This window comes from Felis catus, chromosome A2 (assembly GCF_018350175.1).
Source record: "Felis catus isolate Fca126 chromosome A2, F.catus_Fca126_mat1.0, whole genome shotgun sequence".
NCBI lineage: Eukaryota > Metazoa > Chordata > Mammalia > Carnivora > Felidae > Felis > Felis catus.
Window position 1 is genome coordinate 152,026,045 of NC_058369.1, and position 22,391 is coordinate 152,048,435.

The window sequence follows — 22,391 nt, forward strand, 5'->3', positions numbered from 1 at the left end:
CAAGCTGCCTTTGAGGAGCTGAGAACTTTCAGGTGTCGGCACGAGAGCCAAGGTGTCCTTCCCAGCGGGTTAACAAAGGAGCTCAGAACAGAAGTGGCTCCTTCCCCTTTCCTACCTGCTTAGTTTCCCATCCTCTCAAGGATGTATGTTGTGGTGGGCACAGCTACTTATTCGTTGCCTTTTTCAGATCATGGGTATTGGCTCCGTTAGGAAATCTAATTTCGCTTGGTTAGTGCCTTTTTCACAATTTGTTCCCATTCTCCCTCCGTCCATTCTAATCCCTTTCCGTCCACTGTGATCATTTTTTAGAATTCATTCCTGTTTCTCTGTCTCTGTCAGTCTGTTAATTCAGCGCTTTCCTTTTAGGTCACGAGTGAAATCCACAAGTAACATCTCCACATTAGAACCAAGAACAATAATCCGAAGTTCTGGAGAGGAGGGAGAACAAAATGAGAAATTTTACCAATTCTGACATTTCAAAGTAAGTCATCATCATTAAGCAGGCATAGTGAAAAATGTTTTTAATGTGTTGAGATTATTTTAATGACATATAAATAATGTATTTATCTTAATATGCATATTAGTGTTCTGGCCAAAGGTAATAAGCCCAGTGCCAAAGACAACTCATATTTTAATATGAGTTTTAAAATTCCTCGCTGAGAATCATTATCATATTGGTATGGTAGTATCCTGAGAAACGTTCTCTAGAGTTGTGAACAGTTAACCACATCAAATACAGTCCAGACTGAATACGGTTAATGAAAACTGACTTGGTTGGCTCGGGGAAAAGGTCTTGGTCGTAATGACTACAGCCCAAATTTATAGGAAATGTTGTTAGGCTTAAAAGAGCTAGGAGGAGGGGCACCTGGGTGGCTCTGTTGGTTGAGCATCTGACTTTGGCTCAGGTTGTGATCTAATGGCTCAAGTTCAAGCCCCACATCAAGCTCTGTGCTGACAGCTCAGGGCCTGGAGCCTGCTTTGGATTCCTCTCTCTCCCTCTCCCTCTCTCTCTCTCTCTCTGCCTCTCCCCAATTTATTCTCTCTCTCTCTCTCTCTCTCTCTCAAAAGTAAATAAACATATATTTTTTTTAAAGAGCTAGGAGGAGCACTGTTCAGACCAGAAGCGTGTGTGTATATATATATAAATTCAAGGAGTTCAAGTCTAAACTTAAGCAGAAGCATTAGGAAGTAGAGATTTGAGGTCAAGATTATCTGGTGAGTCTCAAGCCAGTGTATAGAATGCCTAAGAACAGAGTAGCAGTTGGGCCTGAGAGAATGTTTAAAGGCAAATAGGCTTGGAATTAGAAAACATTTGAGGCCATCCCATGCACAGGGACTGCATCCCAGTTCTAAGTAACATTACGTTCATCCTAATGCTATTATATAATTAGAATAAGCTGTAATAGCCATGACTAAGAGTTTTCTTCTCAAGGAATTACAGAAATGTCCATGTGCCAGGGGCTCTCATTGCTAAGTGACTTTGCAGTCACCTTATTACTTCCAAAACACAAAACAATACAAAACAAATTAGTAAAAGAAAGCAGAAAGCTACAGAGTAATTGGAAGTGCACCGTAGACACAGTACCCTGGACAAAGAGTGTGTGGGGGTGCTCTTGTCCTATTCTAGGCTTCTCCATTAACCGACTTTGGAAATTAGGCATGGAATCCCATGACGTTTAGTTACATTTGTCCACGCTGGCTACTGTAAAGCATGAGCCCAAGGTTTTGGTCGATCATGTCGGGGAGGAAAAATAATGTTCCCTCTCCCATTCTGGGTTCTTGCCTGAACAGGAGGAAAACAAGCAAAAGCATGTATTCTCCGGAATACATGGGAGAGACTCAGGAAAACTGAGGGACTCTCCTGAAATGGCCCAAGCGATCACCTTTAATGACATCTCCGGCTAAAGACCAGAGAAGATCCTGGGTGAAGGGAGATGAAACCAAGTGTGGGAGTTTACCCAGAAGAATACAGAAAGTGAGGGTCAGATGTAAGCCCTTCCCTTCTCCACTGATAGGAGATCCTGGAGATTTAGTCATCCTTCTCTTCCTGGTACAGAAAGGGAGACACCTTTATAAATGGAGTTCTCCCCTATAAATGTCTCTGACAAAAAAGGTAACTTCTACCCAGTTTTCAGAGCTTCCTCTCTGTCTGCTGTTTCTTAAAAATAAAGAAACAGCTCAAAAGAATCACTATGCCAAAGACACATATTTGGGGGTAGCATATTCAGCTCCCCTTCATTGGTCATTAGTACGGGTCCAGTTTTAGTAATGCCTTCCCAGTGACTGCTTTGCATGATTGCTTATCTTGTTTACATGAAACTTGCTCAAGAGAGAAACCTTTCTCCAAGCAGGAGCATCTGTATACTCCATATCCTGGCATCGATACACAGAGAGCACATTGTGTCAGCTGCAGAGCTCTGGGGTTAGAATCTTTCACTGGTCGTTATTGAAGATTTTCAATGATTACCAATACATGCTTATGTGGCACGCTTTTTAAATTAACTCATTTTCCAGGAAAACGTTTGCCAAGAAAAGCCTTGTAGGAATGTAGCACGTACATTGACTTTGCCTGGGGCCTGGCCTGGCCTCATTCCTTTCTGCAGGGATTTAGAGAATACTGCCCGTGAGATTTTGTAAATGAAGCCCGTAAGCCACAAGCCCAGTTACCTTGCTGCATCAATGAGGAAGAAAGGACAGAGTGTCCAGGATCCGTCTTATTAGGCACAGGAAGCCAAGGAATGCTTTAGGGATGCTTCTTTGGGCGTATTAGTAAGAGAAACAGTGGGGTCTGTCTGGAGCGATATTAGCAGCCACAGTCAGTTGGGGTCTCGCTTGCCAAACCACAGCTTTCTGCATCACAATGATCTCAGCCGCTCTCATGAAACAGAGGGTAAATCACATTTAGTGCGGAGGCCGTTCTGTCTGGTGGTGGCTCCAGGATATGGGTTTTGAGAATGTGTTAGCTTTTCCACCTTTCCCTTGAAGGATCCTTCCAGCTTAAGAACAGGGTTAAGTATATGATGTGAGAAATTACGTGAATTCCCCTGAGCACGTGATGAGGTCACTCCAAATTCTAAGAAATTAGGTTTCTTTGTGGAGTGAAAGGATTTTGAGTATTCCTACACTACTCTCTTCGTGCACAAAGGGCCATGGATTCAAATCGTTAGAGCCCCATGCACAAAGGAGAGTCTGATAAGAGTTTCATTTGAAACTTGCTAGAATCTTATCTCCACCTCAGACCCCAGCATCCAGCTTAGGCCATGGAAGGAGGAGGTTTAAGCTGTCTGTCGCAATACACCCTGAGGTTGACGTGGTTGAGATGTTTCACTTCTCTGTGTGTTAGAGGTTACCTCCGAAGAGGCTCTCGGCATTACCTCCTGGTAGGAGGAATGCACAAACACTAAGTGCTTCCCTAAGTAAACACGCGTCCCAGTGGCCTTTTTCTCCTGCATGCTTAACACTGATTTATCACCATTGCAGCTGTGTAACATTTTGCAGGGTGGCGTTTCATTCCCCCTGCTCCCCGCACCGCCCCCCTACCCCCCCCCCCACATCGCTTCTTTACATTCCCTGTTTGAAAAAGAGCTCTGTACCGTATTTTAAATATTTTAGACTCAGCAGCAGTAAAAGTTTTCAGGCTGTGGCTAACACTATCCCCACTAGGAGAGGAAGGTTTTAACACAGCTGTGGTACCGCACTTCAAGAAAAAGGAAAAGGAAAACAGACTAGCCCAGCATTGTTTGTTAGACTGTCCCCGAACACTGTCCTCAGAATGGTTCTCATTTCTGGTGGAAACTCCTCTTGCAGGGTCTGGAAAAGAAAAGCTTCGGATTTCCTAAGCGGAAAAAGAGACCGTCTTTTCTAGAAGCATTTCAATTACGCCGGGAAGGCGCGTAGGGAAAAACAAATTACTCTCAGCAGAATAGTGTGTCTATTATGAGGCTCTTGTGAAGATTGCAGAACAGGGAGGGAGACCGAAGGGCCCATTTTAAGCAGCGATGGTCACCTGGTGGAGGGTCACTTTTAGCCCAGGATTGTTATATTTCAGGCTGAGGTGGAGGAGTAGCAAAGTCCCTTTGGGAGGCATTAGCCAAATCAGCTTGCCTTTCCCGAAGCTCCAGCTGATTAATGCTGCGCTCTCCTAGTTCAGCTCCTGAACGGTCTGTGTGAGTGGGAAGTGAAGAAGGCGAGGCCTCCTGCTCTGGGTCCGTTTTCCCCATAGAGACCAAGCCTTCCCCTTCGTTTTCTTCCTTGGTTCTTTGAAAGCAGAAAATTAAGAAAATGTTATGGCCTCCCTACCTGGTGGGAAATCACTGGAATTGAACTTGTCACCCTCTTAATCCACTTACGATGACAGAGTGCTGATTTGTGCATCTAATTACCGAAGTCTAATTATTGCTCCGCCAAAATCAACGTGGCACAATAAAATATGCGCCACCTTCCCAGGAGTGAGACCTGTCACTCTCCTTCTCCTTACGTTGGGAGTGACCTTATTTATAGTCTTAATCAAAAGGGAGCTTTGTCAGAGATTCAAAGTCATCCCTTTCAGGCATCTGAGCTCTTTAGCACTTGCCTAAAACTAGCTTCATGAGGTTGTAGGTAAGGAAGTTTGGCTTCACAAGTGGAAATTACTAATTTATTAGTGTTCTTTGAGGTGGAAAATAGCCATGCAGATAAAGGAGAACACGTAGATGCATTCTACAAAGTCTTTAAAAAGCACTTTTGAAAATGTTCCACACCATGGCTTACTAATAAATGTAAAAGCTGTATGCCTGGAATTGGGGTGTACCTTTTATCTCAGAAAGGAAACTGGCTGAAGAAATAACAATGAAAGAGGCACTTGGGTGGCTCAGTCTGTTAAGCTTCCGACTCATGGTTCTGGCTCGGGTCGTGATCTCACGGTTCATGGGTTCGAGCCCCACGTCGGGTTCTGTGCCGACAGCGCGGAGCCTGCTTGGCGTTTTCTGTCTCCCTCTCGTTCTCTGCCCTTCCCCCACGTGTGTTCTCTTTCTCTCGCTCTTGCTCTCGCTGTCTCCAAAATAGGTAAACATTAAAAAAAGTAAAAACAAAATGCTCAGAATACACATGATCTTTCATAAAGAAAGAGAAACTAGAAGGGGAAGGACAAGTGGATGGGGGTTTGAGGGGGGGTCATTATTACAGTGGATTATGTTTAACGTGTTCACTGCATGGTGTTGATGAGCAGTATGGTTCCCATTGGCAAGGCTCATTCTTAAATATTCTGATTCAGTAGGTCAGAGGTATGATCCAAGAACCTATGTTTTAAAATCTTAACAGTCTTATAAATAGATCTTATTTGCTATATACTAGGCATGCTTCTGAAAGTTTTACATGAGTTAGCTCTATTATTCCTTATAATAACCCCAGGAGATATTACTACCACCTATACCCCTTCTACAGGGCAGTTAAATACGTTCTCCAAAATCACACAGTGAGTGGCACAGCTTCTAAGTGTACATACGAAAGTGTCTTCAGCAATGGCCTCGAAGAAGAAAATGGACATCATTGCTGATTGTTTGCCAAAAATGCTACATCCATTTGTAGCTCCTTTCCAAAAGGCCGCGAGTATAGTGGCTTCCTTTGAACACGGCAGTTCAGTTACTCACAGATTCTGTTTTATTCAAGTTTAAGGAAATATTTGCCAGCTTTCATTGGCTTTTTGCTTGTATTGCTCTGGTTGGAATGTGTGGCCTTGTTTAGAAGAAGACGTTAATGATACGAAGGAACAAATCAGCAGCCGATCACTAATCAGCAGCCGATCACTGGTTTTTCCTCTCCATTACTGGTCAGGGATCCATTCCCCCTTACATTTCTGCTTTGATGTGTGTGGGTGGTCAGAAAAGATTCAAGCAGCTCCATGGGTTTACAGAGGTTCACTAGAAATAATGGAGTAAGGAAGGAAGATGTGAATTCATTTTTAAAAGAGCACCTCGGGGAAAGGAAGTGACTAAATCAGGTTGTTAATGGAATGGACCAAATATTTGGGGAGGCTGGGACCAAGATTGGGGAGCACTGTTTTGATTTTCCAACAAATATCTTATCCTCTTCTGGCGATGGCAGGATGTAGGGGGGTGAGGGCTGGAGGGTAGAGCCACAGTGTTGTAACGCATTATTTCAGGATGACTTCAATAGAGCAAAACCGAGTTTATGCCGCATCCTGCTTGGTGGTAGCTCTGAGTTAACAGAACAGCCAGAAACTTTTAGCTCTAGGATTTCCATTTATCAGAATTTATATTGCTGTATAATCAATTATCTTGACTGTCGACTGCGACATAGGTGTTTCATATGAGTGTCTTCCCTTATCAATAAGACAGAAAACTTATAAAGTACAGGGACACTGACTTTTGCTATTGTATATGCTCTTTGGCACCTACCAGAACGTGGGCATCAAGAATTGAACTGAATTGAATTGGACGTACTAAACCAACCTGCTCTCTGTCTTTGTGATACAAAAGGCGATGTACCTAATTCTGTGTTACTCAGTTGAAGGTTTCAGTGTTTTTCATTTGCTTGCAAAAGGTAAACGAGAGAAAATGGGTCTGTGTAACGTATCAAAAATTGATGTTATCTTCATATATACATATAGTTTCGCAAGAGCAAAGTCTGGTACTTAGCTATACTTCAGAATCATATCATTGTGTCTTTATCAAATGGGTTAGTATCTAAAAATAATAAGTACTCTTCTTGGAAGCCATTTCTCATTAAAATGAAGAAATGAAAACCTAAGGCTGTTCTGAACGCAAGAAGTTTGCATCTTAATTCTTTCCGTGGAGACCCCAAATTCCACGAAGTGCCATAAATACTTTGTAACCTAATGCCTATTCGTCGAAGAAACCATGGGCACTGGAACGCGCTTAAAATGAGAAACAACAACAACAACAACAACAACCACCACAAAGATTACTTCTGTAACACACTTGCCAGTATCCCAAAGAAATAAGCAATCCGTGAGCAGTTCGGCAAGATTACATGGTTACAAAGCATAGCGGATGCATTCTAACATTTTTCCCACCTGGAAAAACTGAGCTTAAGCATCTTCCGCAATCGAGAAGCAACACTGTGTTCTTCCCAATGTGTCCTATGTCACCTTTACAGCAATCATGTACTTGCAGGAAGGGGACTGGGTGGTGATGGTGCTGCAGCTGCTGGTGGTAACTGTCAAGGTTCTGGTGTAGAAACTGCAGATGGAGACCTGGGCTCTGGGGATGGACGTGGAGGAGCGAAAGGAGCCTGGACAAAAGGCTGTCATATTTGCTCAGAAGAACCGCCAAATCAGAGAGCAGAGGAGATTTCATTGGAGGAGCGCCTTCAACAGCAACTAATCCTGTCATATTGAAAGAAAATTGTAAATGTTCTCTTCTCCAGAAACTGTCCGCCCATTGCAGCTAATCGCACACACACGCAGGAAAACAGACAGGGTCTCCTGCTATACCAAAGGCGCCCGGGCGCAGAGACCCGCTCCGGAGAGGGAGCGCGCGCGCGCGCATGCACACACACACACACACACACACACACACACACACACACATACACGAGCGCGCACACACACGCCAGCCTGCGGGTTGGCTAAGAGCCTTGAAACCGCAGATCCCACTAGGAAATCGCCAGGGGCACTGAAGTAGGTGTTGTCCCCCCCGCACTAATTACTACTTTCCCCAGCACTTGGGTGAAGAAATGAATCCCGCCCTGCTCGCCGGTCCGTCCAGGTCTCGGTCCTGTTTGGCTCTCCAGACTCGTCGTCTCCGCGAAAGCCAGGTTTGAAAGTCCCCTTCGCGTTTCCTTTGGGGGCTCGGTGTGGAGGGCGGGGGGCAGCGCCAGTGTAACTCCTGCCTGAACCGCGAAGGGGTTCCAGACTCGCCAAGTGACCGGGACCGGTGTGGGGTGCGCGACTCTGCCCGCGCGCGCCCGCGCCCCGCTGCTCCGGTCCGCGCCTTTGGGTCCGCTCTCTCCCCGCCTCCCCGCCCCACCCCTCCGGGCGTCGCGGCCCCAACTAATCTTTCCCTTTTCTCTGGCAAGATCAAGGGAGCAAGCGAGCCGGCGGCCGGCTCCGGACTCTGAGCGGTGCGCAGCTCCTCCCTGGGCCAGTCAGCCCCGAACCTGCTAAGGGCTCCTCGCTCCTGCCAGCCTTCACCGAGGAAATCGCAGCCCCGGAGCAGCTGGAGCTACAACCCGCGGCAGGTAAGGGCGCCACGCTGCCCGGCTCCCCGCTCGCCCGCGCCGGGGGACTCTGGCGCGGCTGGGTCCCTCCCAATCCCCAGGACCCGGCGTGGAGGGATCAAGGTGGCGAGGGGGAGGGGGGGCGCTGGGAAATCGGACCATAGTCCTCCGTAAGTGCAGATTCAAAGATGGAAACTTTGACTCCTGGGGCTTGGAGGGCCGAGGGCAGTGATGGCGCGTCTGGAAGGAAGGGGGCAAACGAGGCAAAGCGCGGGGCGGGGGCGCGATTCCGCAGGTCACTGAGTCCGGCGGAATGTGGCTAAGGCAGCCTGGAAGCCGCGCCTGCGGGGCGTCGCGCCTCCTTCCAGCCCGCCGGCCCCGCCGCCGTCCCCGACCCCCAGCCCCCTCCCCGAGATGCCGTTGTGGGAGAGACTCGGAGAGCGTCGCCCTTGCTTGCCTCCCACGGTCCTTCCCGCTGCGGGGGGGCGGGGGGGGGGTCTGGCCACGTCTGCCGGGCGTTTGGGGTGGAGGCCCTGCTCGCCCGGGTCCGCACAGCACCCCCGGCTCCGCCTTGCGAGCAGCGCCCCGGGCAGTCGAGCCACGTCTCGGGAGGGAGGCTTGCTGCTCGGCCAAGGGGCAGGGGGCGATAAGAACGAGGAAAGATCCCGGGACGGAGGAAGGGGGAAGCCTCTCGCAACCCCATCCCACCTCGGTCCTGCACACCAGGTCATCCTTCCGCCTGGGCTTGGGGACGCTGCCCCAGTCCGGAGCCCGCGAGGTCCCGGATCCTGCCCGGGCTCCCCCGACCCCCACCTCACCCCCGGTCCCGGGTCGCGGTTAGAGGCGCTGCACCCACAGCTCCCCTCGTCGTCCGCACCTGCGGACCTATGTGGTCGCCGCTAACTTGTAGCTCGCGGAACCCACGAGGTGCGGTCCAAGCCCGCGCCGGGTGGATCGCGCAGGAATCCCACCTGTGCGCTCTGCCCCGTGCCCCTGACCCCCATCCCCGCGGGGGTGGAGCAGGCTCGCCTGGGAGAGCTTTCGAGAAGGGAAGACTCCCCCGAGTTAGTGACCCAGCAAGCAGCACGTACCTACTGCCTCAGTCTCCCCCAGCGTCCCCATCCCTTTCTCTACCCTCCTGCCCGTCGCTGTCCTCGAGGCTGCTTTGAGCCACAGAATCATCCCTGCGAGGCTCCGTGGCACCACCAGCCCCAGGCCAGGAGACCAAGGCGGTTGCCTGTGTGGAAATATCTGTGGGAGTCGGTGCAGAGAAGCAGGAGGAGAGCAGAGAAATGGAGGTAAACGCCTCAGGCAAGCAGAGCTGCCCGCCGCTAGCTCACCCAAGCCGCCCTCCCGTGTCCTCATGTCAGTTCACGGCCATGGCAGGTCTGTGGCCTCATTCACAGGAGGGTTCCGAGTTGGCCAGACCAGGCACCGCGAGCCCAGCCGGAGCCAGGCGCCTCCCAGTCCTGAGCTTCGGAATCCCCCACACTGACTTTCTAGTTCCTTTCCATCTCTCTCTCTCTCTCTCTCTCTCTCTCTCTCTCTCTCTCTCTCTCTCTCTCTCTGTCTCTCGGTTTGTTTTGCGTTTCTTGCTCTTTCTCCTAGCGCTGGGTGCAGTGGGTACGTGGCAGCCAGCCGTGTGGTTCGGCCGTCTCCTAGTACACGCAGCCAGCGACACAAACACACGTCCCCCACGCTCTACCGCACACTAGCCCGCGCCCTGGCACGCAGCCCCGGCTCCGCAGCCCCGGGCACCTGCGCGGCCTCGGCCACCCACCGCCATGGCCACTCAGAGGAGGGAGCCCTCCAGACTCCAGAGGGAAACCGCGAGGCGACCGGGAAGGCCTGGGAAAAAGTCGACTTTGGGGGTGGGGTGAGGGTGGGGAGGCTCTGGAGGAAATGGCCCTGTGCTCTGGCTCCTGCTGTCGCGCTCTTGTGAGCACAGCGTTCGAGGGGGCCAGAGGCTGGGGCACACCAGGCCTCTGCCTTCAGCAAGCCTCAGGCCAGAGCCCCCCCCCCACTCCCCGCGGCGGGCAGCCTCTCCCCAGTCCGCCCTGGGAAGTCCAAATGGCTGGGTTCTGGGGTAATGAGCGCCTCACTTCCCTCCAGGCTCCTCTGGTTTCCCTGGATTCAGAGAGCTCTGAAAGTGAGGCAGCTCATAAAGTCCCGGTGTTCAACCCCGCGTCCTGGGGCAAAGGCCACGCATTGCATGTTGTTGGCGGTCTGTGTGTGTATATGGTGTACTGAAAAGCATATGGCAGGAGATTCCATTTTGACTGATAGGCAAATAATGATGCCGATACCCTTTAAGCCACAATTAGGCACGTGTGCATGCCGTACTTGGGGTGGTGACAACACGGGGACTGATAATCATAGAGGTAACCTAGTGGATTTGGCCGGGAGACGGTTTCACGCTGGGAACGGTGCTGGGCTGCAATTTAGAACCCGGACTTTTGAGCCTCTCCTCACATGGAGGGAAGAATCCTGTACCAGCAAGGTTACAGCTTTGCGGGATTCGTCACCAGAGTCTCAAGAAGTAACATATTAATGCCAGGTGAATTTTTATTGCTGTTGCTAATATTAGTAATGTGTTCCAGTTGAGGCAGTACCTAGATAAGCAAATTCTGTTGATTCTGTATTTTTTACTGGGCTAAACAAATGGGCCAATTAAATCTGAGAAATAAAGGTGTGGAAGTTCCCTTAAAAAGGTGTGGAAATTCCAGCCAAGTGAGCTTAGGGTTTTAAAACTCTATGAATGAAGGAGGGTGGGAGTGGGGGAGATTCCTGGGACCCAAAATTGAGGGTGAGCTTCCTGACAGATGCTTGGTCTTCCCACAAAAGAAAGAGGCATAGTTGTTTATGTAAGGATACCTCGGGGTGTCTGGAGAGGGAATGGAGTGACAACACAGGTGGATTTGAATATCCCTCTCATAGTTCAAGTTCAAGGGAACCCAAAGAAAACCTTTACAGCTCTCCAAGTCAGCGGCAGATATGGAAAGAAGAGCAGTCAAGTGTAGGTGAAAGTCCCTTTAGGATGAGTCCCCACATTCTTTCAATTTGGGGACATTGCTCCAAATGTGACCCTATCCCCTTTGCGCAGATAACCCCAATTGTCAGGCACTTGGAGGTACATCCTAGGGACGTTTTCCACTTCCAATCCAGGGCAGCCAGCCCCCAGGGCCAAGGGCACAGGAGGGAGGGGCAGCCTCTGAGGTCTGAAGGAAACAGCAGTCCCCAGCCTGCCGGCTGGCAGGGAAAACATGGCACCCGAATCAGTGGAGAAGGAGAGGCAGGCTGATGAGGAGGCGCCTGTCTCTCTGATCCACAGCAGTGGACAAAGTTAAGGCAAGTGCAAAAGGGAAGAAGAGGGGCAGTAGAATAACAGGAAGTGGAGAGAGGAATGGGAGAGAAAACAATGAGGTCGAGAAGCTGGGTGTGCCGTCAGAAGTGCTTGGTGGAGCCCGCATCACTGATGTCGGGCTTTGTTTGGGGTCTGCGTGTGAGAGACTGCGTGTCAGTGCTTATCCACACCCAACCACTCACACCCCACTCGTGATCTGATCTTCATCCTTCTTCACTTTCCTCAGTAGGATCTAGAGACCGACCGACACATTTGCTGACACGTTTTCCTTGACGGACTGGCTTTCCTCGTTTAAACTTACGTTTGAGGTGGCTGGACATTTCATGGTATGAGTGCCGGGTAATTTTTCTCAGACTCCTATATATCAAACACTGTCCATATTCTCCTTGTGACCGTTACTGCCTGTCTTTCAGTCCTATCCCCTGTCTTCACTTTGTCTGCTTTCAGTTCATGGGGCAGGTGTTGGGACTGTTTTTGTTGTAAGGTGTCAGAGCCAGTGGACCGACTGTATACCCCAAAGCTCGGCTAGGTCACGGGGGTCGGGGGGGGGGGAGCGTGGTGGTGGCGGTGGTGTCTTTCTGTGGGACAAAGGAAGCAGGTTATTTTTCCTTGGAAATGAGTTTTTAGATTGTGTTCTAAGTCTCTGGCACCGTCCTAAGCACCTTTCGTGTATTATATCATCTGTTAGTGCTTTATCCCCCCGGCTTCAGATAGCACCTGGCACATTCTAGAGCTCATTAAATATGTGTTGAATGAACGAATAGATGAAGCAGTTCTCATTTTATCCTTGCAACAGTGCTATGAGGAAGATGTTATCTTCCCCATGTTACGCATTCGGAGGGGTCAGGTAACGGCCCAGTTTTGCACAGCTTGTAAGTTGCAGCCCCAGGATGCAAATGCACAGCCTGTTGCACTTCAGTCGTTGTCTTGTGCTGTACCGATTGGCTCTCGGAATGGTGGCAGCATTTATCTTGCCTGTGTTTGGGGAAGTCGGAACTGTGGTGTCCAGAGTTCAGCATTGTTCTCCTCATCCTTTTTTTTAAACATTTTTTTTTGACGTTTATTTATTTTGGAGAAAGGAGACATAGCATGAGAGGGGGAGGGGCAGAGTACATGAGAGAGACACAGAATCCAAACCAGGCTCCGGGCTCTGTGGGGCTCGAACTGACAAACCACGAGATCATGACCTGAGCCGAAGTCAGACGCTTAACCAACTGAGCCACCCAGGCGCCCCTCTCCTCATCCTTTGAATTCAACTCTGCATGTGCTTGTTGGAGCCCCTAAATCCTAAGCAAGAAAGATCCAGTGCCAACTAGCTTCTTCTTTGGCACAACATGCTTGTTCTGATTAATCAGTGAATGCCTCTGGCAAAGGAAAACAAGGGCACTGAAATCACCTGGCGTTTGGCAGATGTTCTTTTCGCCTATGGCCGTACTAAGATTTTCTTCTGTCTGGTGCGCAAGGATGAGGGAGGATGTTGGTATCTTTTAGAGTGACCCATGATCTGTGTGGAAGTGGGGGAAGTGGCTTTTCCACCGTGATTCAGAGGACCAAGAACTGCCTGAGAACACACATACCCCGACTTCCAGTCTAGTTTTCTCTTTGTTTTGCCATGCTGAAGTAGTTCCGCGTAATTTAGTAAGATTGCTAGTGCTCAAGGTTCTGAATTCTAGTGGCAACTTTTCATTTTAGTTAGAATTTACTACCCACCTTTGTTTTGAAAGGCATGATGTGGCTCCGGGAAACAGCCATTGGCAAAGGGCGAGTGAGGTAGGTTCTGGCTGGTCTGCTTCCTTCCACACTTCATATATTCTTGTCTTTATTTCACTTCCCTTTCCCCCCCGCCCCTCATGTTCAAGCTCCTTCTTTTATACTGTGACCTAAATATACAATCATCTTAACTGGTGCTGTTACCATGGTAATGCTTCATGGTAGATAAGGGTACACACTAAAAAATCAGTTTCTTTCATTAGCAGTGGAATTCCTTGTCTTTCCCTCTCTCCCAAATCCTGGCTTTCACTGAATGATGCCCTCTGGTGTTCAGGAACAGGAAGCACAGTACTTTGGATAGGGCGAGAACATCCTTTTTTAAACTTCGAGAAAATTTCACTTCCGATTTTAATTTGAGATAGACACAAGCAAAAAAGACCTGTAAGTAGTATATTTTTTAAAGCAGAAGGATTAGTCGAAGAAATTCATTGCCTGAACATAGGGCTGTTTACTCTGTAGAATTCTAGAAAGTTATGGGAAAGCTGGGATATTTATACCCTTCTATGTTTAAAATTGCTGTGAAAATATTTCTGTGGGAGACAAAGAGATTCCACCGAGGTATCTCTGAAGAAGAATCTAATGGAATCTTGTATATTTTGAAGTCTTTAAAACTTCAAAATGGGAGTCTTTTACCGTTAGAATGGGAACATTTTCTTGTTGGATAGGATGTAGAGATAGATATAAATATAGATAGTTTTATATTGTAAATATTTTTTAGTTGTTTTGTTATATAAGAAACTTGAAAGTTTTACTCTCTGTTGTGTGAATGGTAATGTCAATCTGTACATTTTTTTTTTAATTTTTTTTTATTTTTGAGAGAGAGAGAGAGAGAGAGAGAGCGCATGAGCAGGGGAGGGGCAGAGAGAGAGGGAGACACAGAATCCAAAGCAGGCTCCAGGCTCCGAGCTGTCAGCCCAGTGCCTGACGTGGGACTCGAACTCATGAACTGCAGTATCAAGACCTGAACTGAAGTCGGATGCTTAACCAACTGAGCCACCCACGCACCCCTGTACATTATTATTAATCACAAATTACATGACACGTTAGAAGAAGTGACGTTGATCTCCAATAAGCAATGTCTTCTTGTGTTCTCGGTCCAGATTCTACTTACGCCATCTAATGGTGTCTCCCAGTCCAACCTGTCTCTGAGAATTGCCTCCTCTCCATCCACATAACTTTTCCAGACCTTTAGCTTCTCTCACATGAACTATCACCAGAGCCTTGCATTTCTAACTGGTCTCCCACCTCCAGTGTTCCCCTAGTACAATCTATGCCTCACGCTGCCAGCATGACCTTTCTAAAATGCAAATCTGAACATGTCATTCTCTTGTTAAAAATTCTTCACTGTTTCTCAACTGTGTCGGGTAAACTTGAAACTCAAACCCACATGAGATCTTCTTCCATAACTGACCAAAGCCTTTTTGCCAGGTCCTGTCTCTCTCTGCGTGTCTATATTCTCCCACTGCACAAGGAGATAATACACATAAACGGCTGTATAATGACCGACCCGAGAGAAATGCAAAATAAATATTGGCCAGTATATTTATTTTTCTCTTTATTCTCCTCCTCTTCTTCTTCCTCCTCTTTATCTAATTTATTATTAGGATAGTAAGCAGTGAGAAACGTGGCCCGTACACTGGCCATCACCCAAACTTAGAACAGTAGCTAAGAAAAGCTATGATGTGGCTGAATATTTTACACTCTGTATCTCATTTAATCTCCCACAGTCAGGCACACTGCGTCATATGTTCTGGGTACGTGTATATGTTAGTTGTTTTGATATGCATAGTCGAAATAAGAATAGTGCCACTTCTGGCACTTGATCATTATAGCAAAGTGCTTGAGACGTGAAAACACAGGTTTTTCATTTTCTGTGGGGTTGGCTGAATTGTGTTCTTGGATAGTAAACTGCACTGTTTACAAAAGGCTTGGCCTGTGGAAGTGTCAGGCAACTTGCACGATATTAACCGATGCTGCTGGTAGAGCCAGCATCTGGACCTTCCCAGGGAGGCCCAGGAGATCTGAGAGCCGAACAGAGGCGGTAATTTTATAAACACGTAAGTTTCAAATGGATTGGAAATGTGGAGCTTCGTGTTTTCCCAATGTTTTCAGGAGCAATTTGGAACTTCATCAGTATGCGTCATCTCCCAGTCTCTTTCATTGTGGCAAGGGAGCTAGAAGCGTCTCCCTAGGCCACACACGGGTTGAAATTCACATGTCCAGCCTGTGGATAATGTGCAACAGTAGCAACAACAAAATTGTAAGATGTGGGTTCTTCCGGTCAGTGGAAACGAATAGCAGAAAGTGTGGGAGCAGAGCCTTATTTTCAAGTTCTCTATTTCCTAGGTTCAGAAAAGTCACAAAACCAGGACTTCTCTTTTCTGAACCCTGTACGCCCTTGAGTGCTGATCTCATGGTAGAACTGGGGGTCACGTTTTCAGCAGTCAGTATTCAAGAGTTACCAGGTAGAGTGCTCTGAATAACCAGACTCTGAAGAACTTAAACCGTGACTGTCTCCTAAAAAGGCCTTTCAAAGATTAATTCATGGGTTGAGTCATTGAAATACCGTTTCTCTTGCAAAGATGTTAAGGTAGCAGGTTTGGGGTCAGGCCCAGGAATCTATTTTTTAACTAGCATCTCAGGTGATACTGAGGTGGGTGATCACAGGGCCACATTTTAAATGATACCAGATTGAAGAATTGGCATCTAAAGGGCATTGAAGAGGAACAAAGATAGGATGCTCAACCTGAACGTCGCCGCCCTGACGTCATACGAGTTGTGGCCAGAGACTTTGATTTTCTTTTATCATCAGTAGATAAATAACTACTCGGGAGGGCAGCCATAGGGAAAGATGCTTCTCTTCCATTTCACTGCCCCTGTACCTGTTTATCGAGAGGGGCACAGACCCCACATGTATTATCTTACGTTAACTCAGCCCTGGCCATTTAAGACGTAAGCACTTGATTTCGTTTCTCTGCTTTGCTTCACTCGTTCCCCTTGACGATTCCTCTCATTCTCCCTGACATCTTCCTGGGAAGATTTCTTCATTATTCCAGAGCTCCTCTGTAGCTCTCTCCTATCTGGTTTTCTGACCAAGTTTCCATTACTAAGCCACCCAGGCCAACCACCTGGCCCTCATTCTCTTCCTCTCTGGCAGCCCTGGAGGAGGTGTTAAGAGGGAGGGAATTGTCTTAAATGTTAATGGCCATACATTTCACTGTTAACTGGTTCCAAATGGTGGTGCCCTATCATGATCCTCAGTAACAGACTGATCTAGCATATATAATCCCTCCTCTAGGAACAGGAAAATTGTAATGATTTTTCTTCATGTTTTTGCTCACCCTTGGTCATGAACTTTAATGACCACTTTTGGTCACCACTTTAATAAAGCAAAGAGCTTTATTGCCTTGCCTCCCCAACTATGCCAAGCCAGTAAACAAGATGGAATAATACAGGAAGACCAGCCTATTATTTCTTGACTGTTTAACCACTGGGGAGATCTTTAGGAGGAGTGCGATGGGGAGTTAAAGAATTACAAGAAGACTGATTTCTCCCACTCTTCATAAAATCCAAGCATGGTCTAAATTCGATTGGTAGAGAGAAGAACATACAATCGGATATTGTGGGACACAATGAAGATTTTCTCAGAGCCTGTGCCTTGCTCGTCACCTGCTCCAGAGAGAAAAGGCTCCTACCATATAACCAGCATAAAAATAGAAAATGATAGGAAAACCCTACTTGACTGTGCTCTTTAGAGAGCATCAGGACACTTGGTTTCATTTTAGGGACAAGATAAAGAGCAGCCCCAGGGCCAAAGTGTTTCCCAGATCTGGCCGCTAGTTTCTTGCTTCTTCCTCAAAATTACTTTTCTGTCAGATTTTATCAGTGGAGTGGGCAATTATGTCCTCATGTAAGCCTCAACGTTACAAACCTGTTTTTCTCCCCCTTGTACTGTGTGTTGGGAATACTGGAGGCAAGGAGTGGTGGATGATGTAGTTTAATTTCTGTTGTCTTGGCCAATGGATGTCACTCGAAGGTAAACAAGGAGTCAGACTTTTGCTTTGATTTTAAAGTGAGCGTGACTGGATATTTCCATGTGAGGGAAAATTTCAAATTTTGGGCGAGATACATTTCTGTGACCATCATAATCACAACAAAAACAAGGAAACAACAGCCACTCTTTCTTAGGTACCAACCAAGTTTTAGGACCCATGCCCTATCTTTACGTGTATCCTTCCTATACTTCATGCCCTATGTGTTAGATGTTTGCTATTTGTTTTTTTCCCTGTAAGTCCAGAAGCTGGAGCTCGTTAACACAGAAAAGTTTGTTCTAGGTCTTAGAGGGAGTTTGTTGCCACAGGCATCAGTCTCCTACCTGATGTCAGAGAACAGTTTAAAATTTGTTTTGTTTTACTATGCCATAAGCAGGGTTGTTTTCTTTTTTAATGAAGAATGGCTCATTCTATCACTTGGCATCTAGTTTCAGTAATAAAGCGAAAGAAAAAGAGGGAGAAGAGAAAAAGACAGAGAGGCACATCACACTTCGGGTCTTGAGTTAGTGTTTAGGAAAGAGAATCATGAGAACCAAGTTTATGTTCGAGGAATTGGTCTCAGGTGAGATTCAGAATGTGTTGTGGCTACTCACCACTTGGCTTAGTCTAATTCTAGGCTTCAGTTTGAAAATGCTTGCTCCTTCCTCGTTCCCAGGAACTCTTTCCAGGCACAGCGGGGGAAAGTGTCTCAGCAAGGCTTCCAGGTACGGAATTCCTAAGGCAGATAATATGATTTCATGAATATTTATAAAGCATATGTATGTTGGAGAGTTTTTGTTGCCTGCAAAAACACTGTGTGCTAGTAAAATATTATTTCATCTCCTTCTATTTCGTATTATTCTATGTATTCCATTTCTCTGCAAAACGATCGCTATTACTTAACATTAACCTCTGCATTGCAGATCTAAAAACACAAAAGGCCAAAAGAATTATTTTGAGGGATGAACCATGAGTGGATTGATTCTATTTCTGTTTACACTGTCAACTCTGTTTGTTTGTATGTCCAGAGTCTCCAGAGAATCATTAGAATGATAATACCAGCTAATTTTTTACAATTAATTGAAATTTCACACTCTCACATTTCAGTATCAGTCTATATTTTTACACACTGACACTTTTAATCAAGGATTATCTTTCACAAGGGACCTACAACAGGGCCCTAATTAATTAAAGTGATAATTGCTCTTCTCCCTCCTAGTTTGTTATATAACACATCCTTCAGGAAATTCGCATCCTTAGCGTTCCCCTTTAAAATTCCTTCATTTATGAGGAGATACCGTGGCTTCTACCTCTTTAAGAATTTACTAAAAACTTGATTTTTTTTATTTTCAATTAAATTCAATTGAGTTTTTTGTTTTCAAGCAGAGATACAGAAAAGAGGTCATATTTGTATTCCAGCAAGTTTCCATATTCAAAAAAAGAAAAGAAAAGAAAACCATGTCTTTGGATCGTGGAAGCATTCAGATTAAATCCCAGGGGTCGTTTTCATGGAAAAAAAAGAGGCCGTCAGGTGTGTCCTCTTTTGATGTTAACTAGCTCATTTGTTTCTTTACCCAGTGCAAGTTCCCATGGCCTTGGATCCTTCTTTGGTTCCTCAATCCTCTGCTACTTAATTGCCCCTGTCTCTCTGTAGCTTTTATAGTGCCTAAGGTTTGTTATATTTTTCCCTCTGGTGTGGTCCCATTATTTCAGTAGATACTGAATCTAGAGACTTGGCTATAATTGGCAGCCCTGCTCTCTTCTCCTTTAATAGATATCGCTCCAATTCCTGTATTTTGGCACCTTTTGGTACGGGATGCATTTTCAGAAGTAATTGATGGCGGCTGTAAATCCGTTAGCTCATTTCCCTAAGACTTAGAAATTGCAGATCATTGAAATCACTGCACCATGTATTGGTCAGATTTTTCGAAAGGTCATTATCCCTGTTTGCGGCTCTTAATGAAATTAGTGTGACTTACTCATTCCACTTGCAGCAAATATTTGGCTACTTTTTAAAATCCTTTTTTTTTTTTTCCTCTCAAACTCCCATGTGCCCTTAGTTTACATTTGCACTATAATTGAAAATGGAGCAGTAGCAATAGTTCAGTTATCTAAACTTCAAACTGGTATTTTTGTATTACTCTGTATAATTACCAAAAGATAACTTACTGCAGTAGCTTTTTTTTTTAAATAAACTATTTTTTTATAATGGTTTTAGGTTCACAGCAAAGTTAAGGAGAAAACAGCGCGTTCCCATAAACTCCCTGCCCCTATGCACTCCCTTACTGTCAACACCCTACACCAGGCTGGTACATTCCTTAAGGTAGGTGAGCCTACTTGAACACATCATAATCAGCCCAAGCCCATAGTTTTACACCAGGGTTTTGACAAATATGTAATGACAGGTATCTACCATGATAGCGTAATAAAGAGTAGTTTCATTGCCCTAAAAATCCTCTGTGCTCTCCCATTTATCCCTCCATCCCTCCTAACCTTTGGCAATCACTGGATCATTTTATTGTCTCTATAGTTTCGTTTCTTCCAGAATGTCATATATTGGGAATCATAGGGTATGGAGCCTTTTCAGATTGGCTTTTTTCATTTACTAATATGCATTTAAGGTTCCCCCGTGCCTTTTCATGGCTTGATAGTTCGTCGCTTTTTAGTGCTGGATAATATTCCATTGCATTGGTTTTTCTTTAGTATTTTCATTAAATCAGCATATGATTTTTTCTTACTTCTTGAAGATACCTTTTAGCTATGCATTCGAGAAATATTTTTTTTTCATTTCATTACGTGTATTATTTTATTCTTGTGTTGGATTTTCTCTAATCATATAGTTCCATGTTCTTAAATTCTGGAGCTTTCTAATAATAGTCACAGCAGAACTCATGTTGTGAGTATTTTAATTCTCTTTTTTTTTCCCTTTACTATTTCAGCAATTAGTGAGAAAAAAGCATTGTTAGTTGGCTTGTGGTTTTTATGTAACTATTTTTGTTTTCTTTATATTATATTTTTCATAAGATGGTTTTTTAAAATTACTTATTTGGTAATTCCAGCAACAAAAATCTTTCACCTTTCTCGTGAAAAACTTAAATGGTTTGTGTATCCAGTTTTGGTCATTCTTCTACTCCATTGAGTCTGCATATACAAAAAGAGGTAAAAAAAAAAAAAAAAAAAAGGACACCACAGGGCTATTTGTTTTCCATTTCTCCTTCCCAGTTGACTTTCCAAGCTTCAGCAGTCAGGGCTCCTGAGGAAGCTAAGTAAAAACCAAAAATTTACCCAAGATACTTTTTACTGACCTGTAAGTGGAGCGCTATGAATCTTATTTTGTTTTACGCAATGGGAGACCAAGCATTCTTGTTTCTATTTGAGAAGTCAACAGAGTCCTAAGAGGTTCATTCATACTCCTCCTCCCTTTTCTCTGTTCTCTGCCTTCAGGAAAAGTGATGTTATTTGATAGCATTGATCTAGCCATTCCCGGTATTCAGACGTGACCTTTGCACTGGGCAGCTTATGATACCCACTTTTTTAACTTGACTTTTAATGTCTTTGCTTGAGCCCACTCTTCAGTCTCCACACATATCGTATATTTAACTCCTTTATATAATGAATTGTCATTGATATTCTCTGGTTTCGTTAGAAGAAACCTGGTCCATATGGGCAAGATTTGTTTTTTTCTTTTTAAATTCTTCTTTTCAGCATTGAATCTTGTGCCCAGATCTATTCTTGTCATATAACAGAGCTCAATAAATATTTATTTAATGATAATTTTGTGCCACTAGTATGCTCAAAGTTTGAAGTTTCTTCCTACCCCAAATTGTTTCTTCTGTTGGTTTCATAATAGCAAGTTATCATTTTCTGAAATAGCTCAAAGAATCTCTCTTTCTAGGTAAAGAGAAAAAAAGTGTTTTTCAGAATAAATCTTTCCTTCTGGCAACTTTTCCTGCTTTGGAGACCAACACTTCACCTAAACCTGAGCAAAATTTTTTATGGGCTATCCTTGTAGGTGTATAGTAGTATTATTACTTTATTTAAGTTCAATGTAATTAATATCTAGGACCTGAACCTTTAAAGGAACACAACTTGTTTACTTTTATGTGGAACCTACGTCGAAACAGATTTTAGCTAGCATAGATCACGTTTGATTTAAACAGACCCTTTTTCCCTGTACCAGGTTGGATTTGCAGGACTCGTGATCGATTTTGTTTGACTCCATCCGCAAGATACATGACCAAAGATACAGAACAATTCACATCATGAAACTAAGTACCATATTGGATAACTTGCCATACTACAGCTTTGGTCTCATGCGTGGAATTGGAGGATTCATTTATTCGTTCTCATATTCATTCACCAGCAGATATTTGCTAAACACTTATTTTGTGCCTGACACTGCTTGCGTCCCCACTTTCCCCTCGGACCTGACCCCTCTCTGTCATCACACACGAGTATCACCTGGGAAGGAGAGGCCCACATATACCCACTTTGACCCTCTCTAAGGCTGCGCGTTCCCCTGGACCTGCACCGCCACAGCCTCGGGAGTCACAGCCCTGTGCTCCCCTGGTTTCGGGAATCTTCCACTGGCCTTCACCGCTTCTCCACAGGGTAAGAAGAAAAGGCTTTGACCACTGTCCCTGACTTGAGGCTCCAGTGTCTCTCAAAAGGCATCCCCACTGTCAGGCAGTATAGAGTAGAGGTTAAGAATATGACCTTGGGGACAACTGCATTGTTTTCAGTTTACCTGTAGTTCGTTCAGCTTCACATTCAAGAATTTAGCAAAGCCAACTTCATCTAGTTTGACACCCTTATTTTACAGTTAAGGAGACTGTGATCAAGAAGTACTAGTGGCTTGTCCTGTGGGTGATGACGAGTTGAAGTGACAAAGCCAGGATTTGGCGTCTGAACATCCTGATACCCAAACCATTGTCAATTTCATTCCTTCACCATGAGTACGCCACGAAATGTTCCACAGGATTATTTTTAACCTTAGAGTTTAATTCCTTCCAAGAAAGGCTTGAGCCCCAAACAAAACAAAACAAACA

General features: G+C 45.5%; 1 protein-coding gene across 3 annotated transcripts in view; it reads left to right on the top strand.

Annotated features, from left to right (window-relative positions):
• The first annotated feature begins 364 nt into the window (after window positions 1-364).
• Window positions 365-22,391, top strand: part of CHRM2 (cholinergic receptor muscarinic 2) — a 154,360-nt gene continuing 132,333 nt past the window's right edge. For 2 of the 3 annotated variants that reach the window (XM_045052802.1, XR_006594621.1), the window contains exons 1-2: window positions 7,342-7,776; window positions 8,038-8,199. The gene's annotated coding sequence lies outside the window, so the exon portion shown is untranslated. Of the gene's footprint in view, window positions 482-7,341; window positions 7,777-8,037; window positions 8,200-22,391 lie in introns of those variants that run through there. The other variant, XM_045052801.1, reaches the window with a different exon arrangement.